The sequence below is a fragment of the Pristiophorus japonicus genome, chromosome 25 (genome assembly GCF_044704955.1).
Source record: "Pristiophorus japonicus isolate sPriJap1 chromosome 25, sPriJap1.hap1, whole genome shotgun sequence".
NCBI lineage: Eukaryota > Metazoa > Chordata > Chondrichthyes > Pristiophoridae > Pristiophorus > Pristiophorus japonicus.
The window spans coordinates 10,404,812-10,429,914 of record NC_092001.1 but is presented as its reverse complement, the minus strand read 5'-3'; the positions used below and the strand labels follow the sequence as shown (position 1 = coordinate 10,429,914).

At 44.7% G+C, this 25,103-nt stretch overlaps 22 non-coding genes across 22 annotated transcripts; all 22 read right to left on the bottom strand.

The window, feature by feature from the left end:
• Positions 1-1,123: 1,123 nt before the first annotated feature.
• Positions 1,124-1,195, bottom strand: trnae-cuc (transfer RNA glutamic acid (anticodon CUC)). Its single transcript has one exon. It is a non-coding gene; the product is annotated as a tRNA-Glu (tRNA).
• A 915-nt stretch (positions 1,196-2,110) lies between these two features.
• On the bottom strand, positions 2,111-2,188 carry trnaf-gaa (transfer RNA phenylalanine (anticodon GAA)). Its single transcript has one exon. It is a non-coding gene; the product is annotated as a tRNA-Phe (tRNA).
• A 1,197-nt stretch (positions 2,189-3,385) lies between these two features.
• Positions 3,386-3,457, bottom strand: trnae-cuc (transfer RNA glutamic acid (anticodon CUC)). Its single transcript has one exon. It is a non-coding gene; the product is annotated as a tRNA-Glu (tRNA).
• A 915-nt stretch (positions 3,458-4,372) lies between these two features.
• trnaf-gaa (transfer RNA phenylalanine (anticodon GAA)) lies at positions 4,373-4,450 on the bottom strand. The gene has a single exon. It is a non-coding gene; the product is annotated as a tRNA-Phe (tRNA).
• Positions 4,451-5,647: 1,197 nt separating this feature from the next.
• Positions 5,648-5,719, bottom strand: trnae-cuc (transfer RNA glutamic acid (anticodon CUC)). Its single transcript has one exon. It is a non-coding gene; the product is annotated as a tRNA-Glu (tRNA).
• A 915-nt stretch (positions 5,720-6,634) lies between these two features.
• Positions 6,635-6,712, bottom strand: trnaf-gaa (transfer RNA phenylalanine (anticodon GAA)). Its single transcript has one exon. It is a non-coding gene; the product is annotated as a tRNA-Phe (tRNA).
• A 1,197-nt stretch (positions 6,713-7,909) lies between these two features.
• On the bottom strand, positions 7,910-7,981 carry trnae-cuc (transfer RNA glutamic acid (anticodon CUC)). The gene has a single exon. It is a non-coding gene; the product is annotated as a tRNA-Glu (tRNA).
• Positions 7,982-8,836: 855 nt separating this feature from the next.
• On the bottom strand, positions 8,837-8,914 carry trnaf-gaa (transfer RNA phenylalanine (anticodon GAA)). The gene has a single exon. It is a non-coding gene; the product is annotated as a tRNA-Phe (tRNA).
• A 1,197-nt stretch (positions 8,915-10,111) lies between these two features.
• trnae-cuc (transfer RNA glutamic acid (anticodon CUC)) lies at positions 10,112-10,183 on the bottom strand. Its single transcript has one exon. It is a non-coding gene; the product is annotated as a tRNA-Glu (tRNA).
• A 915-nt stretch (positions 10,184-11,098) lies between these two features.
• trnaf-gaa (transfer RNA phenylalanine (anticodon GAA)) lies at positions 11,099-11,176 on the bottom strand. The gene has a single exon. It is a non-coding gene; the product is annotated as a tRNA-Phe (tRNA).
• A 1,197-nt stretch (positions 11,177-12,373) lies between these two features.
• trnae-cuc (transfer RNA glutamic acid (anticodon CUC)) lies at positions 12,374-12,445 on the bottom strand. The gene has a single exon. It is a non-coding gene; the product is annotated as a tRNA-Glu (tRNA).
• Positions 12,446-13,360: 915 nt separating this feature from the next.
• On the bottom strand, positions 13,361-13,438 carry trnaf-gaa (transfer RNA phenylalanine (anticodon GAA)). Its single transcript has one exon. It is a non-coding gene; the product is annotated as a tRNA-Phe (tRNA).
• Positions 13,439-14,695: 1,257 nt separating this feature from the next.
• On the bottom strand, positions 14,696-14,767 carry trnae-cuc (transfer RNA glutamic acid (anticodon CUC)). The gene has a single exon. It is a non-coding gene; the product is annotated as a tRNA-Glu (tRNA).
• Positions 14,768-15,682: 915 nt separating this feature from the next.
• On the bottom strand, positions 15,683-15,760 carry trnaf-gaa (transfer RNA phenylalanine (anticodon GAA)). The gene has a single exon. It is a non-coding gene; the product is annotated as a tRNA-Phe (tRNA).
• A 1,197-nt stretch (positions 15,761-16,957) lies between these two features.
• On the bottom strand, positions 16,958-17,029 carry trnae-cuc (transfer RNA glutamic acid (anticodon CUC)). Its single transcript has one exon. It is a non-coding gene; the product is annotated as a tRNA-Glu (tRNA).
• Positions 17,030-17,944: 915 nt separating this feature from the next.
• trnaf-gaa (transfer RNA phenylalanine (anticodon GAA)) lies at positions 17,945-18,022 on the bottom strand. The gene has a single exon. It is a non-coding gene; the product is annotated as a tRNA-Phe (tRNA).
• Positions 18,023-19,219: 1,197 nt separating this feature from the next.
• Positions 19,220-19,291, bottom strand: trnae-cuc (transfer RNA glutamic acid (anticodon CUC)). Its single transcript has one exon. It is a non-coding gene; the product is annotated as a tRNA-Glu (tRNA).
• Positions 19,292-20,206: 915 nt separating this feature from the next.
• Positions 20,207-20,284, bottom strand: trnaf-gaa (transfer RNA phenylalanine (anticodon GAA)). Its single transcript has one exon. It is a non-coding gene; the product is annotated as a tRNA-Phe (tRNA).
• A 1,197-nt stretch (positions 20,285-21,481) lies between these two features.
• Positions 21,482-21,553, bottom strand: trnae-cuc (transfer RNA glutamic acid (anticodon CUC)). The gene has a single exon. It is a non-coding gene; the product is annotated as a tRNA-Glu (tRNA).
• Positions 21,554-22,468: 915 nt separating this feature from the next.
• On the bottom strand, positions 22,469-22,546 carry trnaf-gaa (transfer RNA phenylalanine (anticodon GAA)). Its single transcript has one exon. It is a non-coding gene; the product is annotated as a tRNA-Phe (tRNA).
• A 1,197-nt stretch (positions 22,547-23,743) lies between these two features.
• trnae-cuc (transfer RNA glutamic acid (anticodon CUC)) lies at positions 23,744-23,815 on the bottom strand. Its single transcript has one exon. It is a non-coding gene; the product is annotated as a tRNA-Glu (tRNA).
• A 915-nt stretch (positions 23,816-24,730) lies between these two features.
• Positions 24,731-24,808, bottom strand: trnaf-gaa (transfer RNA phenylalanine (anticodon GAA)). Its single transcript has one exon. It is a non-coding gene; the product is annotated as a tRNA-Phe (tRNA).
• Positions 24,809-25,103: the final 295 nt, after the last annotated feature.

Genomic DNA, 25,103 nt, shown 5'->3' with positions numbered 1-25,103 from the left:
TCAGTCCTCATTTCTGGGCAATGAGCTCCGGATGTGTTCATGTAATGTATAATGATATTGAAAATCTTAATGCTCATGTTAACTTATCATTGCCCACGATCCAGGCACTCTCTGATTCCGGTATTGTGCACGTTGCTAAGTTGGAAATTTGCATTTTTCCGCACTGGCAATGAATTGACTGATAGCCGGGCTGTGATCAGCTCGGTTTGTTAGGGTGATGCCGCGCATGAACGTACATGGAAGAATAATGATCATTGTGATTGTTCTCACACTGCACTTAAATGTTGGCAAACCGTAAAGTGTCAAACAGCAATTGTCGTTCCATATGTTCATTTAATGTTCTGCTGAAGTGTTCATAAAGACACAAAGATTGCACACCAGGCTAGATCTCACAGTGCTGAAGACACAGCGAAATATACTGGAGAGTTTATAACTGTTTCAGAACATAACATGTCAGCAAAATTCCCTGTTCTGTTCTCGGCACTGATGCGTTGTGAAAGGGAGACGGGCCAAAGTCCTATTGAGCCGCACTGACCCCGAGCCAAGGTGAAATTAAAGCAGGTTCAGTTCTTAGCATTGATATGATGAAGAGAGATAACAGTCGCGAATCAACGTTAGTGATGGTGAATCTCGGTTAGATCAAAAACTCCATGAATTCTCTGCCGGGAAATTCAGATCTTGGAAATCGCCTGTGAACGCTAAACATTGATATGCAGTGAGCCAATGTTCAATACAGAAGGGGTCCAGGCCAAATGAATGCTCAAGGATAAGTTATCAGTGCCCATGGTCCAGGCATTCCCTGATTCCAGTCTTGCACACGTTGCGAAGTTTAAAATGCTGAATATTTCCACAGTGGCAATGCATTGATTGATGATAAGCCCGAGTGCTGTGGCGCAAATAGGTACTTGGAAGACTAAAGATAGCCATGATTGGCAAAATTTACGTTGTCTATCAGCAATTGGAGTTCCACTTGTTGAGCGAGATCTTGCATTTAGTGCAGATTTTAAAACAGAAGTGTCTGTTGTATCACGACACGCTGCTGATGGTTGGGGCGACAACAGCGAGGTGAGCTGCAAGCTTGTTCAGGAACATCATTGCATTTCGAAGCACCGCAAATACAATGTTCCCTGACCGGGAATCGAACCCGGGCCGCGGCGGTGAGAGCGCCGAATCCTAACCACTAGACCACCAGGGAAGCTGCTGCAAACGTCTGTGCCAGCAAGCAGACCAACCCAGTCTTTCCTCCTTGCTGTTTCGAAGTTCTCATCACATTCGCGCCAGGGAAAACTGTTCGCAGCAAATGGCAGTTGTTGTGGAGAACACCAAAGACATGTCCGCGCAATCGCAGCGTTACTTGTGGCTAGGCTTCCACTGAAATCCATTTCATTCTCTCCTTTTTCCGGGAATTTTCACTCTCCGTACCGTGTGAACATTTCATTTTGTGCTTTTGTCCTGAACTTCAGCCTTTTGCCCAACTCCAGGCGACAGAACCGTTCTGTCTGCCTGTTCTGCTTATAACCATTGACGGAAACAGGTCTCCAGTTCAGGGGTTATCAGCAAAGCAAGAAACACGTATAAACAGAAAGTTGTGCTCTGCACACCGTCGGCAAAGAAGCAATGGCTGTTATTCCAAATAATTCCCATCCCTTGGGATTCCGTGTGGATTTGTTTCGTTATGAAGATTTGATTGTAAAAGTTACTAAAAACCGAATAAAAAGTATGAAAAATTGGGATGGCCCATATGGGGATCGGGCCCGCGCTCTTGGCTTTATTAATACCACGCCCTAAACGACCGATTTAACCGGCAACAAAAGGCCCCAGGGCTGCGTGAAAGCCCAGCCTAGATGATTTTGTATCCGGCACACACTGGGTGATAGAGTTACTGCATAAGAATTGAACACATCGCATCGCTTAAACATTGTTCACTCTTCATATACAAAACTGGGCAGAGTATAAATAGAAAGTAACAGAAAAAGAGCGCCGAATCTAAAAAAAATCATGTCGAAAATTAGTATCACGCAACCGCTGAACAGCTCTTCCCTCAAGCACTGTCTCGATATCAAACCAGCTTCTCCCCTTAAAATGAAGGAAACGCAAAATCACCAGATATGGCCGAAACCCAGGATTGAACCAGGGACCTTTAGATCTTCAGTCTAACGCTCTCCCAACTGAGCTATTTCTTCCCGACAGAAAACGAAGCAAAACTTTCTCACACCTTTTTGAAAGAAAACTTAAACCCCGGAAGGAATTGCCCCGCACACTCAGTCCTCATTTCTGGGCAATGAGCTCCGGATGTGTTCATGTAATGTATAATGATATTGAAAATCTTAATGCTCATGTTAACTTATCATTGCCCACGATCCAGGCACTCTCTGATTCCGGTATTGTGCACGTTGCTAAGTTGGAAATTTGCATTTTTCCGCACTGGCAATGAATTGACTGATAGCCGGGCTGTGATCAGCTCGGTTTGTTAGGGAGATGCCGCGCATGAACGTACATGGAAGAATAATGATCATTGTGATTGTTCTCACACAGCACTTAAATGTTGGCAAACCGTAAAGTGTCAAACAGCAATTGTCGTTCCATATGTTCATTTAATGTTCTGCTGAAGTGTTCATAAAGACACAAAGATTGCACACCAGGCTAGATCTCACAGTGCTGAAGACACAGTGAAATATACTGGAGAGTTTATAACTGTTTCAGAACATAACATGTCAGCAAAATTCCCTGTTCTGTTCTCGGCACTGATGCGTTGTGAAAGGGAGACGGGCCAAAGTCCTATTGAGCCGCACTGACCCCGAGCCAAGGTGAAATTAAAGCAGGTTCAGTTCTTAGCATTGATATGATGAAGAGAGATAACAGTCGCGAATCAACGTTAGTGATGGTGAATCTCGGTTAGATCAAAAACTCCATGAATTCTCTGCCGGGAAATTCAGATCTTGGAAATCGCCTGTGAACGCTAAACATTGATATGCAGTGAGCCAATGTTCAATATAGAAGGGGCCCAGGCCAAATGAATGCTCAAGGATAAGTTATCAGTGCCCATGGTCCAGGCATTCCCTGATTCCAGTCTTGCACACGTTGCGAAGTTTAAAATGCTGAATATTTCCACAGTGGCAATGCATTGATTGATGATAAGCCCGAGTGCTGTGGCGCAAATAGGTACCTGGAAGACTAAAGATAGCCATGATTGGCAAAATTTACGTTGTCTATCAGCAATTGGAGTTCCACTTGTTGAGCGAGATCTTGTCATTTAGTGCAGATTTTAAAACAGAAGTGTCTGTTGTATCACGACACGCTGCTGATGGTTGGGGCGACAACAGCGAGGTGAGCTGCAAGCTTGTTCAGGAACATCATTGCATTTCGAAGCACCGCAAATACAATGTTCCCTGACCGGGAATCGAACCCGGGCCGCGGCGGTGAGAGCGCCGAATCCTAACCACTAGACCACCAGGGAAGCTGCTGCAAACGTCTGTGCCAGCAAGCAGACCAACCCAGTCTTTCCTCCTTGCTGTTTCGAAATTCTCATCACATTCGCGCCAGGGAAAACTGTTCGCAGCAAATGGCAGTTGTTGTGGAGAACACCAAAGACATGTCCGCGCAATCGCAGCGTTAAGTGCGGCTAGGCTTCCACTGAAATCCATTTCATTCTCTCCTTTTTCCGGGAATTTTCACTCTCGGTACCGTGTGAACATTTCATTTTGTGCTTTTGTCCTGAACTTCAGCCTTTTGCCCAACTCCAGGCGACAGAACCGTTCTGTCTGCCTGTTCTGCTTATAACCATTGACGGAAACAGGTCTCCAGTTCAGGGGTTATCAGCAAAGCAAGAAACACGTATAAACAGAAAGTTGTGCTCTGCACACCGTCGGCAAAGAAGCAATGGCTGTTATTCCAAATAATTCCCATCCCTTGGGATTCCGTGTGGATTTGTTTCGTTATGAAGATTTGATTGTAAAAGTTACTAAAAACCGAATAAAAAGTATGAAAAATTGGGATGGCCCATATGGGGATCGGGCCCGCGCTCTTGGCTTTATTACTACCACGCCCTAAACGACCGATTTAACCGGCAACAAAAGGCCCCAGGGCTGCGTGAAAGCCCAGCCTAGATGATTTTGTATCCGGCACACACTGGGTGATAGAGTTACTGCATAAGAATTGAACACATCGCATCGCTTAAACATTGTTCACTCTTCATATACAAAACTGGGCAGAGTATAAATAGAAAGTAACAGAAAAAGAGCGCCGAATCTAAAAAAAATCATGTCGAAAATTAGTATCACGCAACCACTGAACAGCTCTTCCCTCAAGCACTGTCTCGATATCAAACCAGCTTCTCCCCTTAAAATGAAGGAAACGCAAAATCACCAGATATTGCCGAAACCCGGGATTGAACCAGGGACCTTTAGATCTTCAGTCTAACGCTCTCCCAACTGAGCTATTTCTTCCCGACAGAAAACGAAGCAAAACTTTCTCACACCTTTTTGAAAGAAAACTTAAACCCCGGAAGGAATTGCCCCGCACACTCAGTCCTCATTTCTGGGCAATGAGCTCCGGATGTGTTCATGTAATGTATAATGATATTGAAAATCTTAATGCTCATGTTAACTTATCATTGCCCACGATCCAGGCACTCTCTGATTCCGGTATTGTGCACGTTGCTAAGTTGGAAATTTGCATTTTTCCGCACTGGCAATGAATTGACTGATAGCCGGGCTGTGATCAGCTCGGTTTGTTAGGGTGATGCCGCGCATGAACGTACATGGAAGAATAATGATCATTGTGATTGTTCTCACACTGCACTTAAATGTTGGCAAACCGTAAAGTGTCAAACAGCAATTGTCGTTCCATATGTTCATTTAATGTTCTGCTGAAGTGTTCATAAAGACACAAAGATTGCACACCAGGCTAGATCTCACAGTGCTGAAGACACAGTGAAATATACTGGAGAGTTTATAACTGTTTCAGAACATAACATGTCAGCAAAATTCCCTGTTCTGTTCTCGGCACTGATGCGTTGTGAAAGGGAGACGGGCCAAAGTCCTATTGAGCCGCACTGACCCCGAGCCAAGGTGAAATTAAAGCAGGTTCAGTTCTTAGCATTGATATGATGAAGAGAGATAACAGTCGCGAATCAACGTTAGTGATGGTGAATCTCGGTTAGATCAAAAACTCCATGAATTCTCTGCCGGGAAATTCAGATCTTGGAAATCGCCTGTGAACGCTAAACATTGATATGCAGTGAGCCAATGTTCAATATAGAAGGGGCCCAGGCCAAATGAATGCTCAAGGATAAGTTATCAGTGCCCATGGTCCAGGCATTCCCTGATTCCAGTCTTGCACACGTTGCGAAGTTTAAAATGCTGAATATTTCCACAGTGGCAATGCATTGATTGATGATAAGCCCGAGTGCTGTGGCGCAAATAGGTACCTGGAAGACTAAAGATAGCCATGATTGGCAAAATTTACGTTGTCTATCAGCAATTGGAGTTCCACTTGTTGAGCGAGATCTTGTCATTTAGTGCAGATTTTAAAACAGAAGTGTCTGTTGTATCACGACACGCTGCTGATGGTTGGGGCGACAACAGCGAGGTGAGCTGCAAGCTTGTTCAGGAACATCATTGCATTTCGAAGCACCGCAAATACAATGTTCCCTGACCGGGAATCGAACCCGGGCCGCGGCGGTGAGAGCGCCGAATCCTAACCACTAGACCACCAGGGAAGCTGCTGCAAACGTCTGTGCCAGCAAGCAGACCAACCCAGTCTTTCCTCCTTGCTGTTTCGAAATTCTCATCACATTCGCGCCAGGGAAAACTGTTCGCAGCAAATGGCAGTTGTTGTGGAGAACACCAAAGACATGTCCGCGCAATCGCAGCGTTAAGTGCGGCTAGGCTTCCACTGAAATCCATTTCATTCTCTCCTTTTTCCGGGAATTTTCACTCTCGGTACCGTGTGAACATTTCATTTTGTGCTTTTGTCCTGAACTTCAGCCTTTTGCCCAACTCCAGGCGACAGAACCGTTCTGTCTGCCTGTTCTGCTTATAACCATTGACGGAAACAGGTCTCCAGTTCAGGGGTTATCAGCAAAGCAAGAAACACGTATAAACAGAAAGTTGTGCTCTGCACACCGTCGGAAAAGAAGCAATGGCTGTTATTCCAAATAATTCCCATCCCTTGGGATTCCGTGTGGATTTGTTTCGTTATGAAGATTTGATTGTAAAAGTTACTAAAAACCGAATAAAAAGTATGAAAAATTGGGATGGCCCATATGGGGATCGGGCCCGCGCTCTTGGCTTTATTAATACCACGCCCTAAACGACCGATTTAACCGGCAACAAAAGGCCCCAGGGCTGCGTGAAAGCCCAGCCTAGATGATTTTGTATCCGGCACACACTGGGTGATAGAGTTACTGCATAAGAATTGAACACATCGCATCGCTTAAACATTGTTCACTCTTCATATACAAAACTGGGCAGAGTATAAATAGAAAGTAACAGAAAAAGAGCGCCGAATCTAAAAAAAATCATGTCGAAAATTAGTATCACGCAACCGCTGAACAGCTCTTCCCTCAAGCACTGTCTCGATATCAAACCAGCTTCTCCCCTTAAAATGAAGGAAACGCAAAATCACCAGATATTGCCGAAACCCGGGATTGAACCAGGGACCTTTAGATCTTCAGTCTAACGCTCTCCCAACTGAGCTATTTCTTCCCGACAGAAAACGAAGCAAAACTTTCTCACACCTTTTTGAAAGAAAACTTAAACCCCGGAAGGAATTGCCCCGCACACTCAGTCCTCATTTCTGGGCAATGAGCTCCGGATGTGTTCATGTAATGTATAATGATATTGAAAATCTTAATGCTCATGTTAACTTATCATTGCCCACGATCCAGGCACTCTCTGATTCCGGTATTGTGCACGTTGCTAAGTTGGAAATTTGCATTTTTCCGCACTGGCAATGAATTGACTGATAGCCGGGCTGTGATCAGCTCGGTTTGTTAGGGTGATGCCGCGCATGAACGTACATGGAAGAAAAATGATCATTGTGATTGTTCTCACACTGCACTTAAATGTTGGCAAACCGTAAAGTGTCAAACAGCAATTGTCGTTCCATATGTTCATTTAATGTTCTGCTGAAGTGTTCATAAAGACACAAAGATTGCACACCAGGCTAGATCTCACAGTGCTGAAGACACAGTGAAATATACTGGAGAGTTTATAACTGTTTCAGAACATAACATGTCAGCAAAATTCCCTGTTCTGTTCTCGGCACTGATGCGTTGTGAAAGGGAGACGGGCCAAAGTCCTATTGAGCCGCACTGACCCCGAGCCAAGGTGAAATTAAAGCAGGTTCAGTTCTTAGCATTGATATGATGAAGAGAGATAACAGTCGCGAATCAACGTTAGTGATGGTGAATCTCGGTTAGATCAAAAACTCCATGAATTCTATGCCGGGAAATTCAGATCTTGGAAATCGCCTGTGAACGCTAAACATTGATATGCAGTGAGCCAATGTTCAATATAGAAGGGGCCCAGGCCAAATGAATGCCCAAGGATAAGTTATCAGTGCCCATGGTCCAGGCATTCCCTGATTCCAGTCTTGCACACGTTGCGAAGTTTAAAATGCTGAATATTTCCACAGTGGCAATGCATTGATTGATGATAAGCCCGAGTGCTGTGGCGCAAATAGGTACCTGGAAGACTAAAGATAGCCATGATTGGCAAAATTTACGTTGTCTATCAGCAATTGGAGTTCCACTTGTTGAGCGAGATCTTGTCATTTAGTGCAGATTTTAAAACAGAAGTGTCTGTTGTATCACGACACGCTGCTGATGGTTGGGGCGACAACAGCGAGGTGAGCTGCAAGCTTGTTCAGGAACATCATTGCATTTCGAAGCACCGCAAATACAATGTTCCCTGACCGGGAATCGAACCCTGGCCGCGGCGGTGAGAACGCCGAATCCTAACCACTAGACCACCAGGGAAGCTGCTGCAAACGTCTGTGCCAGCAAGCAGACCAACCCAGTCTTTCCTCCTTGCTGTTTCGAAATTCTCATCACATTCGCGCCAGGGAAAACTGTTCGCAGCAAATGGCAGTTGTTGTGGAGAACACCAAAGACATGTCCGCGCAATCGCAGCGTTAAGTGCGGCTAGGCTTCCACTGAAATCCATTTCATTCTCTCCTTTTTCCGGGAATTTTCACTCTCGGTACCGTGTGAACATTTCATTTTGTGCTTTTGTCCTGAACTTCAGCCTTTTGCCCAACTCCAGGCGACAGAACCGTTCTGTCTGCCTGTTCTGCTTATAACCATTGACGGAAACAGGTCTCCAGTTCAGGGGTTATCAGCAAAGCAAGAAACACGTATAAACAGAAAGTTGTGCTCTGCACACCGTCGGCAAAGAAGCAATGGCTGTTATTCCAAATAATTCCCATCCCTTGGGATTCCGTGTGGATTTGTTTCGTTATGAAGATTTGATTGTAAAAGTTACTAAAAACCGAATAAAAAGTATGAAAATTACGACCGATTTAACCGGCAACAAAAGGCCCCAGGGCTGCGTGAAAGCCCAGCCTAGATGATTTTGTATCCGGCACACACTGGGTGATAGAGTTACTGCATAAGAATTGAACACATCGCATCGCTTAAACATTGTTCACTCTTCATATACAAAACTGGGCAGAGTATAAATAGAAAGTAACAGAAAAAGAGCGCCGAATCTAAAAAAAATCATGTCGAAAATTAGTATCACGCAACCGCTGAACAGCTCTTCCCTCAAGCACTGTCTCGATATCAAACCAGCTTCTCCCCTTAAAATGAAGGAAACGCAAAATCACCAGATATTGCCGAAACCCGGGATTGAACCAGGGACCTTTAGATCTTCAGTCTAACGCTCTCCCAACTGAGCTATTTCTTCCTGACAGAAAACGAAGCAAAACTTTCTCACACCTTTTTGAAAGAAAACTTAAACCCCGGAAGGAATTGCCCCGCACACTCAGTCCTCATTTCTGGGCAATGAGCTCCGGATGTGTTCATGTAATGTATAATGATATTGAAAATCTTAATGCTCATGTTAACTTATCATTGCCCACGATCCAGGCACTCTCTGATTCCGGTATTGTGCACGTTGCTAAGTTGAAAATTTGCATTTTTCCGCACTGGCAATGAATTGACTGATAGCCGGGCTGTGATCAGCTCGGTTTGTTAGGGTGATGCCGCGCATGAACGTACATGGAAGAATAATGATCATTGTGATTGTTCTCACACTGCACTTAAATGTTGGCAAACCGTAAAGTGTCAAACAGCAATTGTCGTTCCATATGTTCATTTAATGTTCTGCTGAAGTGTTCATAAAGACACAAAGATTGCACACCAGGCTAGATCTCACAGTGCTGAAGACACAGTGAAATATACTGGAGAGTTTATAACTGTTTCAGAACATAACATGTCAGCAAAATTCCCTGTTCTGTTCTCGGCACTGATGCGTTGTGAAAGGGAGACGGGCCAAAGTCCTATTGAGCCGCAGTGACCCCGAGCCAAGGTGAAATTAAAGCAGGTTCAGTTCTTAGCATTGATATGATGAAGAGAGATAACAGTCGCGAATCAACGTTAGTGATGGTGAATCTCGGTTGGATCAAAAACTCCATGAATTCTCTGCCGGGAAATTCAGATCTTGGAAATCGCCTGTGAACGCTAAACATTGATATGCAGTGAGCCAATGTTCAATATAGAAAGGGCCCAGGCCAAATGAATGCTCAAGGATAAGTTATCAGTGCCCATGGTCCAGGCATTCCCTGATTCCAGTCTTGCACACGTTGCGAAGTTTAAAATGCTGAATATTTCCACAGTGGCAATGCATTGATTGATGATAAGCCCGAGTGCTGTGGCGCAAATAGGTACCTGGAAGACTAAAGATAGCCATGATTGGCAAAATTTACGTTGTCTATCAGCAATTGGAGTTCCACTTGTTGAGCGAGATCTTGTCATTTAGTGCAGATTTTAAAACAGAAGTGTCTGTTGTATCACGACACGCTGCTGATGGTTGGGGCGACAACAGCGAGGTGAGCTGCAAGATTGTTCAGGAACATCATTGCATTTCGAAGCACCGCAAATACAATGTTCCCTGACCGGGAATCGAACCCGGGCCGCGGCGGTGAGAGCGCCGAATCCTAACCACTAGACCACCAGGGAAGCTGCTGCAAACGTCTGTGCCAGCAAGCAGACCAACCCAGTCTTTCCTCCTTGCTGTTTCGAAATTCTCATCACATTCGCGCCAGGGAAAACTGTTCGCAGCAAATGGCAGTTGTTGTGGAGAACACCAAAGACATGTCCGCGCAATCGCAGCGTTAAGTGCGGCTAGGCTTCCACTGAAATCCATTTCATTCTCTCCTTTTTCCGGGAATTTTCACTCTCGGTACCGTGTGAACATTTCATTTTGTGCTTTTGTCCTGAACTTCAGCCTTTTGCCCAACTCCAGGCGACAGAACCGTTCTGTCTGCCTGTTCTGCTTATAACCATTGACGGAAACAGGTCTCCAGTTCAGGGGTTATCAGCAAAGCAAGAAACACGTATAAACAGAAAGTTGTGCCCTGCACACCGTCGGCAAAGAAGCAATGGCTGTTATTCCAAATAATTCCCATCCCTTGGGATTCCGTGTGGATTTGTTTCGTTATGAAGATTTGATTGTAAAAGTTACTAAAAACCGAATAAAAAGTATGAAAAATTGGGATGGCCCATATGGGGATCGGGCCCGCGCTCTTGGCTTTATTAATACCACGCCCTAAACGACCGATTTAACCGGCAACAAAATGCCCCAGGGCTGCGTGAAAGCCCAGCCTAGATGATTTTGTATCCGGCACACACTGGGTGATAGAGTTACTGCATAAGAATTGAACACATCGCATCGCTTAAACATTGTTCACTCTTCATATACAAAACTGGGCAGAGTATAAATAGAAAGTAACAGAAAAAGAGCGCCAAATCTAAAAAAAATCATGTCGAAAATTAGTATCACGCAACCGCTGAACAGCTCTTCCCTCAAGCACTGTCTCGATATCAAACCAGCTTCTCCCCTTAAAATGAAGGAAACGCAAAATCACCAGATATTGCCGAAACCCGGGATTGAACCAGGGACCTTTAGATCTTCAGTCTAACGCTCTCCCAACTGAGGTATTTCTTCCCGACAGAAAACGAAGCAAAACTTTCTCACACCTTTTTGAAAGAAAACTTAAACCCCGGAAGGAATTGCCCCGCACACTCAGTCCTCATTTCTGGGCAATGAGCTCCGGATGTGTTCATGTAATGTATAATGATATTGAAAATCTTAATGCTCATGTTAACTTATCATTGCCCACGATCCAGGCACTCTCTGATTCCGGTATTGTGCACGTTGCTAAGTTGGAAATTTGCATTTTTCCGCACTGGCAATGAATTGACTGATAGCCGGGCTGTGATCAGCTCGGTTTGTTAGGGTGATGCCGCGCATGAACGTACATGAAAGAATAATGATCATTGTGATTGTTCTCACACTGCACTTAAATGTTGGCAAACCGTAAAGTGTCAAACAGCAATTGTCGTTCCATATGTTCATTTAATATTCTGCTGAAGTGTTCATAAAGACACAAAGATTGCACACCAGGCTAGATCTCACAGTGCTGAAGACACAGTGAAATATACTGGAGAGTTTATAACTGTTTCAGAACATAACATGTCAGCAAAATTCCCTGTTCTGTTCTCGGCACTGATGCGTTGTGAAAGGGAGACGGGCCAAAGTCCTATTGAGCCGCACTGACCCCGAGCCAAGGTGAAATTAAAGCAGGTTCAGTTCTTAGCATTGATATGATGAAGAGAGATAACAGTCGCGAATCAACGTTAGTGATGGTGAATCTCGGTTGGATCAAAAACTCCATGAATTCTCTGCCGGGAAATTCAGATCTTGGAAATCGCCTGTGAACGCTAAACATTGATATGCAGTGAGCCAATGTTCAATATAGAAGGGGCCCAGGCCAAATGAATGCTCAAGGATAAGTTATCAGTGCCCATGGTCCAGGCATTTCCTGATTCCAGTCTTGCACACGTTGCGAAGTTTAAAATGCTGAATATTTCCACAGTGGCAATGCATTGATTGATGATAAGCCCGAGTGCTGTGGCGCAAATAGGTACCTGGAAGACTAAAGATAGCCATGATTGGCAAAATTTACGTTGTCTATCAGCAATTGGAGTTCCACTTGTTGAGCGAGATCTTGTCATTTAGTGCAGATTTTAAAACAGAAGTGTCTGTTGTATCACGACACGCTGCTGATGGTTGGGGCGACAACAGCGAGGTGAGCTGCAAGCTTGTTCAGGAACATCATTGCATTTCGAAGCACCGCAAATACAATGTTCCCTGACCGGGAATCGAACCCGGGCCGCGGCGGTGAGAGCGCCGAATCCTAACCACTAGACCACCAGGGAAGCTGCTGCAAACGTCTGTGCCAGCAAGCAGACCAACCCAGTCTTTCCTCCTTGCTGTTTCGAAATTCTCATCACATTCGCGCCAGGGAAAACTGTTCGCAGCAAATGGCAGTTGTTGTGGAGAACACCAAAGACATGTCCGCGCAATCGCAGCGTTAAGTGCGGCTAGGCTTCCACTGAAATCCATTTCATTCTCTCCTTTTTCCGGGAATTTTCACTCTCGGTACCGTGTGAACATTTCATTTTGTGCTTTTGTCCTGAACTTCAGCCTTTTGCCCAACTCCAGGCGACAGAACCGTTCTGTCTGCCTGTTCTGCTTATAACCATTGACGGAAACAGGTCTCCAGTTCAGGGGTTATCAGCAAAGCAAGAAACACGTATAAACAGAAAGTTGTGCCCTGCACACCGTCGGCAAAGAAGCAATGGCTGTTATTCCAAATAATTCCCATCCCTTGGGATTCCGTGTGGATTTGTTTCGTTATGAAGATTTGATTGTAAAAGTTACTAAAAACCGAATAAAAAGTATGAAAAATTGGGATGGCCCATATGGGGATCGGGCCCGCGCTCTTGGCTTTATTAATACCACGCCCTAAACGACCGATTTAACCGGCAACAAAATGCCCCAGGGCTGCGTGAAAGCCCAGCCTAGATGATTTTGTATCCGGCACACACTGGGTGATAGAGTTACTGCATAAGAATTGAACACATCGCATCGCTTAAACATTGTTCACTCTTCATATACAAAACTGGGCAGAGTATAAATAGAAAGTAACAGAAAAAGAGCGCCAAATCTAAAAAAAATCATGTCGAAAATTAGTATCACGCAACCGCTGAACAGCTCTTCCCTCAAGCACTGTCTCGATATCAAACCAGCTTCTCCCCTTAAAATGAAGGAAACGCAAAATCACCAGATATTGCCGAAACCCGGGATTGAACCAGGGACCTTTAGATCTTCAGTCTAACGCTCTCCCAACTGAGGTATTTCTTCCCGACAGAAAACGAAGCAAAACTTTCTCACACCTTTTTGAAAGAAAACTTAAACCCCGGAAGGAATTGCCCCGCACACTCAGTCCTCATTTCTGGGCAATGAGCTCCGGATGTGTTCATGTAATGTATAATGATATTGAAAATCTTAATGCTCATGTTAACTTATCATTGCCCACGATCCAGGCACTCTCTGATTCCGGTATTGTGCACGTTGCTAAGTTGGAAATTTGCATTTTTCCGCACTGGCAATGAATTGACTGATAGCCGGGCTGTGATCAGCTCGGTTTGTTAGGGTGATGCCGCGCATGAACGTACATGAAAGAATAATGATCATTGTGATTGTTCTCACACTGCACTTAAATGTTGGCAAACCGTAAAGTGTCAAACAGCAATTGTCGTTCCATATGTTCATTTAATATTCTGCTGAAGTGTTCATAAAGACACAAAGATTGCACACCAGGCTAGATCTCACAGTGCTGAAGACACAGTGAAATATACTGGAGAGTTTATAACTGTTTCAGAACATAACATGTCAGCAAAATTCCCTGTTCTGTTCTCGGCACTGATGCGTTGTGAAAGGGAGACGGGCCAAAGTCCTATTGAGCCGCACTGACCCCGAGCCAAGGTGAAATTAAAGCAGGTTCAGTTCTTAGCATTGATATGATGAAGAGAGATAACAGTCGCGAATCAACGTTAGTGATGGTGAATCTCGGTTGGATCAAAAACTCCATGAATTCTCTGCCGGGAAATTCAGATCTTGGAAATCGCCTGTGAACGCTAAACATTGATATGCAGTGAGCCAATGTTCAATATAGAAGGGGCCCAGGCCAAATGAATGCTCAAGGATAAGTGCAGTGAGCCAATGTTCAATATAGAAGGGGCCCAGGCCAAATGAATGCTCAAGGATAAGTTATCAGTGCCCATGGTCCAGGCATTTCCTGATTCCAGTCTTGCACACGTTGCGAAGTTTAAAATGCTGAATATTTCCACAGTGGCAATGCATTGATTGATGATAAGCCCGAGTGCTGTGGCGCAAATAGGTACCTGGAAGACTAAAGATAGCCATGATTGGCAAAATTTACGTTGTCTATCAGCAATTGGAGTTCCACTTGTTGAGCGAGATCTTGTCATTTAGTGCAGATTTTAAAACAGAAGTGTCTGTTGTATCACGACACGCTGCTGATGGTTGGGGCGACAACAGCGAGGTGAGCTGCAAGCTTGTTCAGGAACATCATTGCATTTCGAAGCACCGCAAATACAATGTTCCCTGACCGGGAATCGAACCCGGGCCGCGGCGGTGAGAGCGCCGAATCCTAACCACTAGACCACCAGGGAAGCTGCTGCAAACGTCTGTGCCAGCAAGCAGACCAACCCAGTCTTTCCTCCTTGCTGTTTCGAAATTCTCATCACATTCGCGCCAGGGAAAACTGTTCGCAGCAAATGGCAGTTGTTGTGGAGAACACCAAAGACATGTCCGCGCAATCGCAGCGTTAAGTGCGGCTAGGCTTCCACTGAAATCCATTTCATTCTCTCCTTTTTCCGGGAATTTTCACTCTCGGTACCGTGTGAACATTTCATTTTGTGCTTTTGTCCTGAACTTCAGCCTTTTGCCCAACTCCAGGCGACAGAACCGTTCTGTCTGCCTGTTCTGCTTATAACCATTGACGGAAACAGGTCTCCAGTTCAGGGGTTATCAGCAAAGCAAGAAACACGTATAAACAGAAAGTTGTGCTCTGCACACCGTCGGCAAAGAAGCAATGGCTGTTATTCCAAATAATTCCCATCCCTTGGGATTCCGTGTGGATTTGTTTCGTTATGAAGATTTGATTGTAAAAGTTACTAAAAACCGAATAAAAAGTATGAAAAATTGGGATGGCCCATATGGGGATCGGGCCCGCGCTCTTGGCTTTATTAATACCACGCCCTAAACGACCGATTTAACCGGCAACAAAAGGCCCCAGGGCTGCGTGAAAGCCCAGCCTAGATGATTTTGTATCCGGCACACACTGGGTGATAGAGTTACTGCATAAGAATTGAACACATCGCATCGCTTAAACATTGTTCACTCTTCATATACAAAACTGGGCAGAGTATAAATAGAAAGTAACAGAAAAAGAGCGCCGAATCTAAAAAAAATCATGTCGAAAATTAGTATCACGCAACCGCTGAACAGCTCTTCCCTCAAGCACTGTCTCGATATCAAACCAGCTTCTCCCCTTAAAATGAAGGAAACGCAAAATCACCAGATATTGCCGAAACCCGGGATTGAACCAGGGACCTTTAGATCTTCAGTCTAACGCTCTCCCAACTGAGCTATTTCTTCCCGACAGAAAACGAAGCAAAACTTTCTCACACCTTTTTGAAAGAAAACTTAAACCCCGGAAGGAATTGCCCCGCACACTCAGTCCTCATTTCTGGGCAATGAGCTCCGGATGTGTTCATGTAATGTATAATGATATTGAAAATCTTAATGCTCATGTTAACTTATCATTGCCCACGATCCAGGCACTCTCTGATTCCGGTATTGTGCACGTTGCTAAGTTGGAAATTTGCATTCTTCCGCACTGGCAATGAATTGACTGATAGCCGGGCTGTGATCAGCTCGGTTTGTTAGGGTGATGCCGCGCATGAACGTACATGGAAGAATAATGATCATTGTGATTGTTCTCACACTGCACTTAAATGTTGGCAAACCGTAAAGTGTCAAACAGCAATTGTCGTTCCATATGTTCATTTAATGTTCTGCTGAAGTGTTCATAAAGACACAAAGATTGCACACCAGGCTAGATCTCACAGTGCTGAAGACACAGTGAAATATACTGGAGAGTTTATAACTGTTTCAGAACATAACATGTCAGCAAAATTCCCTGTTCTGTTCTCGGCACTGATGCGTTGTGAAAGGGAGACGGGCCAAAGTCCTATTGAGCCGCACTGACCCCGAGCCAAGGTGAAATTAAAGCAGGTTCAGTTCTTAGCATTGATATGATGAAGAGAGATAACAGTCGCGAATCAACGTTAGTGATGGTGAATCTCGGTTAGATCAAAAACTCCATGAATTCTCTGCCGGGAAATTCAGATCTTGGAAATCGCCTGTGAACGCTAAACATTGATATGCAGTGAGCCAATGTTCAATATAGAAGGGGCCCAGGCCAAATGAATGCTCAAGGATAAGTTATCAGTGCCCATGGTCCAGGCATTTCCTGATTCCAGTCTTGCACACGTTGCGAAGTTTAAAATGCTGAATATTTCCACAGTGGCAATGCATTGATTGATGATAAGCCCGAGTGCTGTGGCGCAAATAGGTACCTGGAAGACTAAAGATAGCCATGATTGGCAAAATTTACGTTGTCTATCAGCAATTGGAGTTCCACTTGTTGAGCGAGATCTTGTCATTTAGTGCAGATTTTAAAACAGAAGTGTCTGTTGTATCACGACACGCTCCTGATGGTTGGGGCGACAACAGCGAGGTGAGCTGCAAGCTTGTTCAGGAACATCATTGCATTTCGAAGCACCGCAAATACAATGTTCCCTGACCGGGAATCGAACCCGGGCCGCGGAGGTGAGAGCGCCGAATCCTAACCACTAGACCACCAGGGAAGCTGCTGCAAACGTCTGTGCCAGCAAGCAGACCAACCCAGTCTTTCCTCCTTGCTGTTTCGAAATTCTCATCACATTCGCGCCAGGGAAAACTGTTCGCAGCAAATGGCAGTTGTTGTGGAGAACACCAAAGACATGTCCGCGCAATCGCAGCGTTAAGTGCGGCTAGGCTTCCACTGAAATCCATTTCATTCTCTCCTTTTTCCGGGAATTTTCACTCTCGGTACCGTGTGAATATTTCATTTTGTGCTTTTGTCCTGAACTTCAGCCTTTTGCCCAACTCCAGGCGACAGAACCGTTCTGTCTGCCTGTTCTGCTTATAACCATTGACGGAAACAGGTCTCCAGTTCAGGGGTTATCAGCAAAGCAAGAAACACGTATAAACAGAAAGTTGTGCTCTGCACACCGTCGGCAAAGAAGCAATGGCTGTTATTCCAAATAATTCCCATCCCTTGGGATTCCGTGTGGATTTGTTTCGTTATGAAGATTTGATTGTAAAAGTTACTAAAAACCGAATAAAAAGTATGAAAAATTGGGATGGCCCATATGGGGATCGGGCCCGCGCTCTTGGCTTTATTAATACCACGCCCTAAACGACCGATTTAACCGGCAACAAAAGGCCCCAAGGCTGCGTGAAAGCCCAGCCTAGATGATTTTGTATCCGGCACACACTGGGTGATAGAGTTACTGCATAAGAATTGAACACATCGCATCGCTTAAACATTGTTCACTCTTCATATACAAAACTGGGCAGAGTATAAATAGAAAGTAACAGAAAAAGAGCGCCGAATCTAAAAAAAATCATGTCGAAAATTAGTATCACGCAACCGCTGAACAGCTCTTCCCTCAAGCACTGTCTCGATATCAAACCAGCTTCTCCCCTTAAAATGAAGGAAACGCAAAATCACCAGATATTGCCGAAACCCGGGATTGAACCAGGGACCTTTAGATCTTCAGTCTAACGCTCTCCCAACTGAGCTATTTCTTCCCGACAGAAAACGAAGCAAAACTTTCTCACACCTTTTTGAAAGAAAACTTAAACCCCGGAAGGAATTGCCCCGCACACTCAGTCCTCATTTCTGGGCAATGAGCTCCGGATGTGTTCATGTAATGTATAATGATATTGAAAATCTTAATGCTCATGTTAACTTATCATTGCCCACGATCCAGGCACTCTCTGATTCCGGTATTGTGCACGTTGCTAAGTTGGAAATTTGCATTTTTCCGCACTGGCAATGAATTGACTGATAGCCGGGCTGTGATCAGCTCGGTTTGTTAGGGTGATGCCGCGCATGAACGTACATGGAAGAATAATGATCATTGTGATTGTTCTCACACTGCACTTAAATGTTGGCAAACCGTAAAGTGTCAAACAGCAATTGTCGTTCCATATGTTCATTTAATGTTCTGCTGAAGTGTTCATAAAGACACAAAGATTGCACACCACGCTAGATCTCACAGTGCTGAAGACACAGTGAAATATACTGGAGAGTTTATAACTGTTTCAGAACATAACATGTCAGCAAAATTCCCTGTTCTGTTCTCGGCACTGATGCGTTGTGAAAGGGAGACGGGCCAAAGTCCTATTGAGCCGCACTGACCCCGAGCCAAGGTGAAATTAAAGCAGGTTCAGTTCTTAGCATTGATATGATGAAGAGAGATAACAGTCGCGAATCAACGTTAGTGATGGTGAATCTCGGTTGGATCAAAAACTCCATGAATTCTCTGCCGGGAAATTCAGATCTTGGAAATCGCCTGTGAACGCTAAACATTGATATGCAGTGAGCCAATGTTCAATATAGAAGGGGCCCAGGCCAAATGAATGCTCAAGGATAAGTTATCAGTGCCCATGGTCCAGGCATTCCCTGATTCCAGTCTTGCACACGTTGCGAAGTTTAAAATGCTGAATATTTCCACAGTGGCAATGCATTGATTGATGATAAGCCCGAGTGCTGTGGCGCAAATAGGTACCTGGAAGACTAAAGATAGCCATGATTGGCAAAATTTACGTTGTCTATCAGCAATTGGAGTTCCACTTGTTGAGCGAGATCTTGTCATTTAGTGCAGATTTTAAAACAGAAGTGTCTGTTGTATCACGATACGCTGCTGATGGTTGGGGCGACAACAGCGAGGTGAGCTGCAAGTTTGTTCAGGAACATCATTGCATTTCGAAGCACCGCAAATACAATGTTCCCTGACCGGGAATCGAACCCGGGCCGCGGCGGTGAGAGCGCCGAATCCTAACCACTAGACCACCAGGGAAGCTGCTGCAAACGTCTGTGCCAGCAAGCAGACCAACCCAGTCTTTCCTCCTTGCTGTTTCGAAATTCTCATCACATTCGCGCCAGGGAAAACTGTTCGCAGCAAATGGCAGTTGTTGTGGAGAACACCAAAGACATGTCCGCGCAATCGCAGCGTTAAGTGCGGCTAGGCTTCCACTGAAATCCATTTCATTCTCTCCTTTTTCCGGGAATTTTCACTCTCGGTACCGTGTGAACATTTCATTTTGTGCTTTTGTCCTGAACTTCAGCCTTTTGCCCAGCTCCAGGCGACAGAACCGTTCTGTCTGCCTGTTCTGCTTATAACCATTGACGGAAACAGGTCTCCAGTTCAGGGGTTATCAGCAAAGCAAGAAACACGTATAAACAGAAAGTTGTGCTCTGCACACCGTCGGCAAAGAAGCAATGGCTGTTATTCCAAATAATTCCCATCCCTTGGGATTCCGTGTGGATTTGTTTCGTTATGAAGATTTGATTGTAAAAGTTACTAAAAACCGAATAAAAAGTATGAAAAATTGGGATGGCCCATATGGGGATCGGGCCCGCGCTCTTGGCTTTATTAATACCACGCCCTAAACGACCGATTTAACCGGCAACAAAATGCCCCAGGGCTGCGTGAAAGCCCAGCCTAGATGATTTTGTATCCGGCACACACTGGGTGATAGAGTTACTGCATAAGAATTGAACACATCGCATCGCTTAAACATTGTTCACTCTTCATATACAAAACTGGGCAGAGTATAAATAGAAAGTAACAGAAAAAGAGCGCCGAATCTAAAAAAAATCATGTCGAAAATTAGTATCACGCAACCGCTGAACAGCTCTTCCCTCAAGCACTGTCTCGATATCAAACCAGCTTCTCCCCTTAAAATGAAGGAAAAGCAAAATCACCTGATATTGCCGAAACCCGGGATTGAACCAGGGACCTTTAGATCTTCAGTCTAACGCTCTCCCAACTGAGCTATTTCTTCCCGACAGAAAACAAAGCAAAACTTTCTCACACCTTTTTGAAAGAAAACTTAAACCCCGGAAGGAATTGCCCCGCACACTCAGTCCTCATTTCTGAGCAATGAGCTCCGGATGTGTTCATGTAATGTATAATGATATTGAAAATCTTAATGCTCATGTTAACTTATCATTGCCCACGATCCAGGCACTCTCTGATTCCGGTATTGTGCACGTTGCTAAGTTGAAAATTTGCATTTTTCCGCACTGGCAATGAATTGACTGATAGCCGGGCTGTGATCAGCTCGGTTTGTTAGGGTGATGCCGCGCATGAACGTACATGGAAGAATAATGATCATTGTGATTGTTCTCACACTGCACTTAAATGTTGGCAAACCGTAAAGTGTCAAACAGCAATTGTCGTTCCATATGTTCATTTAATGTTCTGCTGAAGTGTTCATAAAGACACAAAGATTGCACACCAGGCTAGATCTCACAGTGCTGAAGACACAGTGAAATATACTGGAGAGTTTATAACTGTTTCAGAACATAACATGTCAGCAAAATTCCCTGTTCTGTTCTCGGCACTGATGCGTTGTGAAAGGGAGACGGGCCAAAGTCCTATTGAGCCGCACTGACCCCGAGCCAAGGTGAAATTAAAGCAGGTTCAGTTCTTAGCATTGATATGATGAAGAGAGATAACAGTCGCGAATCAACGTTAGTGATGGTGAATCTCGGTTAGATCAAAAACTCCATGAATTCTCTGCCGGGAAATTCAGATCTTGGAAATCGCCTGTGAACGCTAAACATTGATATGCAGTGAGCCAATGTTCAATATAGAAGGGGCCCAGGCCAAATGAATGCTCAAGGATAAGTTATCAGTGCCCATGGTCCAGGCATTCCCTGATTCCAGTCTTTCACACGTTGCGAAGTTTAAAATGCTGAATATTTCCACAGTGGCAATGCATTGATTGATGATAAGCCCGAGTGCTGTGGCGCAAATAGGTACCTGGAAGACTAAAGATAGCCATGATTGGCAAAATTTACGTTGTCTATCAGCAATTGGAGTTCCACTTGTTGAGCGAGATCTTGTCATTTAGTGCAGATTTTAAAATAGAAGTGTCTGTTGTATCACGACACGCTGCTGATGGTTGGGGCGACAACAGCGAGGTGAGCTGCAAGCTTGTTCAGGAACATCATTGCATTTCGAAGCACCGCAAATACAATGTTCCCTGACCGGGAATCGAAGCCGGGCCGCGGCGGTGAGAGCGCCGAATCCTAACCACTAGACCACCAGGGAAGCTGCTGCAAACGTCTGTGCCAGCAAGCAGACCAACCCAGTCTTTCCTCCTTGCAGTTTCGAAATTCTCATCACATTCGCGCCAGGGAAAACTGTTCGCAGCAAATGGCAGTTGTTGTGGAGAACACCAAAGACATGTCCGCGCAATCGCAGCGTTAAGTGCGGCTAGGCTTCCACTGAAATCCATTTCATTCTCTCCTTTTTCCGGGAATTTTCACTCTCGGTACCGTGTGAACATTTCATTTTGTGCTTTTGTCCTGAACTTCAGCCTTTTGCCCAACTCCAGGCGACAGAACCGTTCTGTCTGCCTGTTCTGCTTATAACCATTGACGGAAACAGGTCTCCAGTTCAGGGGTTATCAGCAAAGCAAGAAACACGTATAAACAGAAAGTTGTGCTCTGCACACCGTCGGCAAAGAAGCAATGGCTGTTATTCCAAATAATTCCCATCCCTTGGGATTCCGTGTGGATTTGTTTCGTTATGAAGATTTGATTGTAAAAGTTACTAAAAACCGAATAAAAAGTATGAAAAATTGGGATGGCCCATATGGGGATCGGGCCCGCGCTCTTGGCTTTATTAATACCACGCCCTAAACGACCGATTTAACCGGCAACAAAAGGCCCCAGGGCTGCGTGAAAGCCCAGCCTAGATGATTTTGTATCCGGCACACACTGGGTGATAGAGTTACTGCATAAGAATTGAACACATCGCATCGCTTAAACATTGTTCACTCTTCATATACAAAACTGGGCAGAGTATAAATAGAAAGTAACAGAAAAAGAGCGCCGAATCTAAAAAAAATCATGTCGAAAATTAGTATCACGCAACCGCTGAACAGCTCTTCCCTCAAGCACTGTCTCGATATCAAACCAGCTTCTCCCCTTAAAATGAAGGAAACGCAAAATCACCAGATATTGCCGAAACCCGGGATTGAACCAAGGACCTTTAGATCTTCAGTCTAACGCTCTCCCAACTGAGCTATTTCTTCCTGACAGAAAACGAAGCAAAACTTTCTCACACCTTTTTGAAAGAAAACTTAAACCCCGGAAGGAATTGCCCCGCACACTCAGTCCTCATTTCTGGGCAATGAGCTCCGGATGTGTTCATGTAATGTATAATGATATTGAAAATCTTAATGCTCATGTTAACTTATCATTGCCCACGATCCAGGCACTCTCTGATTCCGGTATTGTGCACGTTGCTAAGTTGAAAATTTGCATTTTTCCGCACTGGCAATGAATTGACTGATAGCCGGGCTGTGATCAGCTCGGTTTGTTAGGGTGATGCCGCGCATGAACGTACATGGAAGAATAATGATCATTGTGATTGTTCTCACACTGCACTTAAATGTTGGCAAACCGTAAAGTGTCAAACAGCAATTGTCGTTCCATATGTTCATTTAATGTTCTGCTGAAGTGTTCATAAAGACACAAAGATTGCACACCAGGCTAGATCTCACAGTGCTGAAGACACAGTGAAATATACTGGAGAGTTTATAACTGTTTCAGAACATAACATGTCAGCAAAATTCCCTGTTCTGTTCTCGGCACTGATGCGTTGTGAAAGGGAGACGGGCCAAAGTCCTATTGAGCCGCACTGACCCCGAGCCAAGGTGAAATTAAAGCAGGTTCAGTTCTTAGCATTGATATGATGAAGAGAGATAACAGTCGCGAATCAACGTTAGTGATGGTGAATCTCGGTTAGATCAAAAACTCCATGAATTCTCTGCCGGGAAATTCAGATCTTGGAAATCGCCTGTGAACGCTAAACATTGATATGCAGTGAGCCAATGTTCAATATAGAAGGGGCCCAGGCCAAATGAATGCTCAAGGATAAGTTATCAGTGCCCATGGTCCAGGCATTCCCTGATTCCAGTCTTGCACACGTTGCGAAGTTTAAAATGCTGAATATTTCCACAGTGGCAATGCATTGATTGATGATAAGCCCGAGTGCTGTGGCGCAAATAGGTACCTGGAAGACTAAAGATAGCCATGATTGGCAAAATTTACGTTGTCTATCAGCAATTGGAGTTCCACTTGTTGAGCGAGATCTTGTCATTTAGTGCAGATTTTAAAATAGAAGTGTCTGTTGTATCACGACACGCTGCTGATGGTTGGGGCGACAACAGCGAGGTGAGCTGCAAGCTTGTTCAGGAACATCATTGCATTTCGAAGCACCGCAAATACAATGTTCCCTGACCGGGAATCGAAGCCGGGCCGCGGCGGTGAGAGCGCCGAATCCTAACCACTAGACCACCAGGGAAGCTGCTGCAAACGTCTGTGCCAGCAAGCAGACCAACCCAGTCTTTCCTCCTTGCAGTTTCGAAATTCTCATCACATTCGCGCCAGGGAAAACTGTTCGCAGCAAATGGCAGTTGTTGTGGAGAACACCAAAGACATGTCCGCGCAATCGCAGCGTTAAGTGCGGCTAGGCTTCCACTGAAATCCATTTCATTCTCTCCTTTTTCCGGGAATTTTCACTCTCGGTACCGTGTGAACATTTCATTTTGTGCTTTTGTCCTGAACTTCAGCCTTTTGCCCAACTCCAGGCGACAGAACCGTTCTGTCTGCCTGTTCTGCTTATAACCATTGACGGAAACAGGTCTCCAGTTCAGGGGTTATCAGCAAAGCAAGAAACACGTATAAACAGAAAGTTGTGCTCTGCACACCGTCGGCAAAGAAGCAATGGCTGTTATTCCAAATAATTCCCATCCCTTGGGATTCCGTGTGGATTTGTTTCGTTATGAAGATTTGATTGTAAAAGTTACTAAAAACCGAATAAAAAGTATGAAAAATTGGGATGGCCCATATGGGGATCGGGCCCGCGCTCTTGGCTTTATTAATACCACGCCCTAAACGACCGATTTAACCGGCAACAAAAGGCCCCAGGGCTGCGTGAAAGCCCAGCCTAGATGATTTTGTATCCGGCACACACTGGGTGATAGAGTTACTGCATAAGAATTGAACACATCGCATCGCTTAAACATTGTTCACTCTTCATATACAAAACTGGGCAGAGTATAAATAGAAAGTAACAGAAAAAGAGCGCCGAATCTAAAAAAAATCATGTCGAAAATTAGTATCACGCAACCGCTGAACAGCTCTTCCCTCAAGCACTGTCTCGATATCAAACCAGCTTCTCCCCTTAAAATGAAGGAAACGCAAAATCACCAGATATTGCCGAAACCCGGGATTGAACCAGGGACCTTTAGATCTTCAGTCTAACGCTCTCCCAACTGAGCTATTTCTTCCCGACAGAAAACGAAGCAAAACTTTCTCACACCTTTTTGAAAGAAAACTTAAACCCCGGAAGGAATTGCCCCGCACACTCAGTCCTCATTTCTGGGCAATGAGCTCCGGATGTGTTCATGTAATGTATAATGATATTGAAAATCTTAATGCTCATGTTAACTTATCATTGCCCACGATCCAGGCACTCTCTGATTCCGGTATTGTGCACGTTGCTAAGTTGAAAATTTGCATTTTTCCGCACTGGCAATGAATTGACTGATAGCCGGGCTGTGATCAGCTCGGTTTGTTAGGGTGATGCC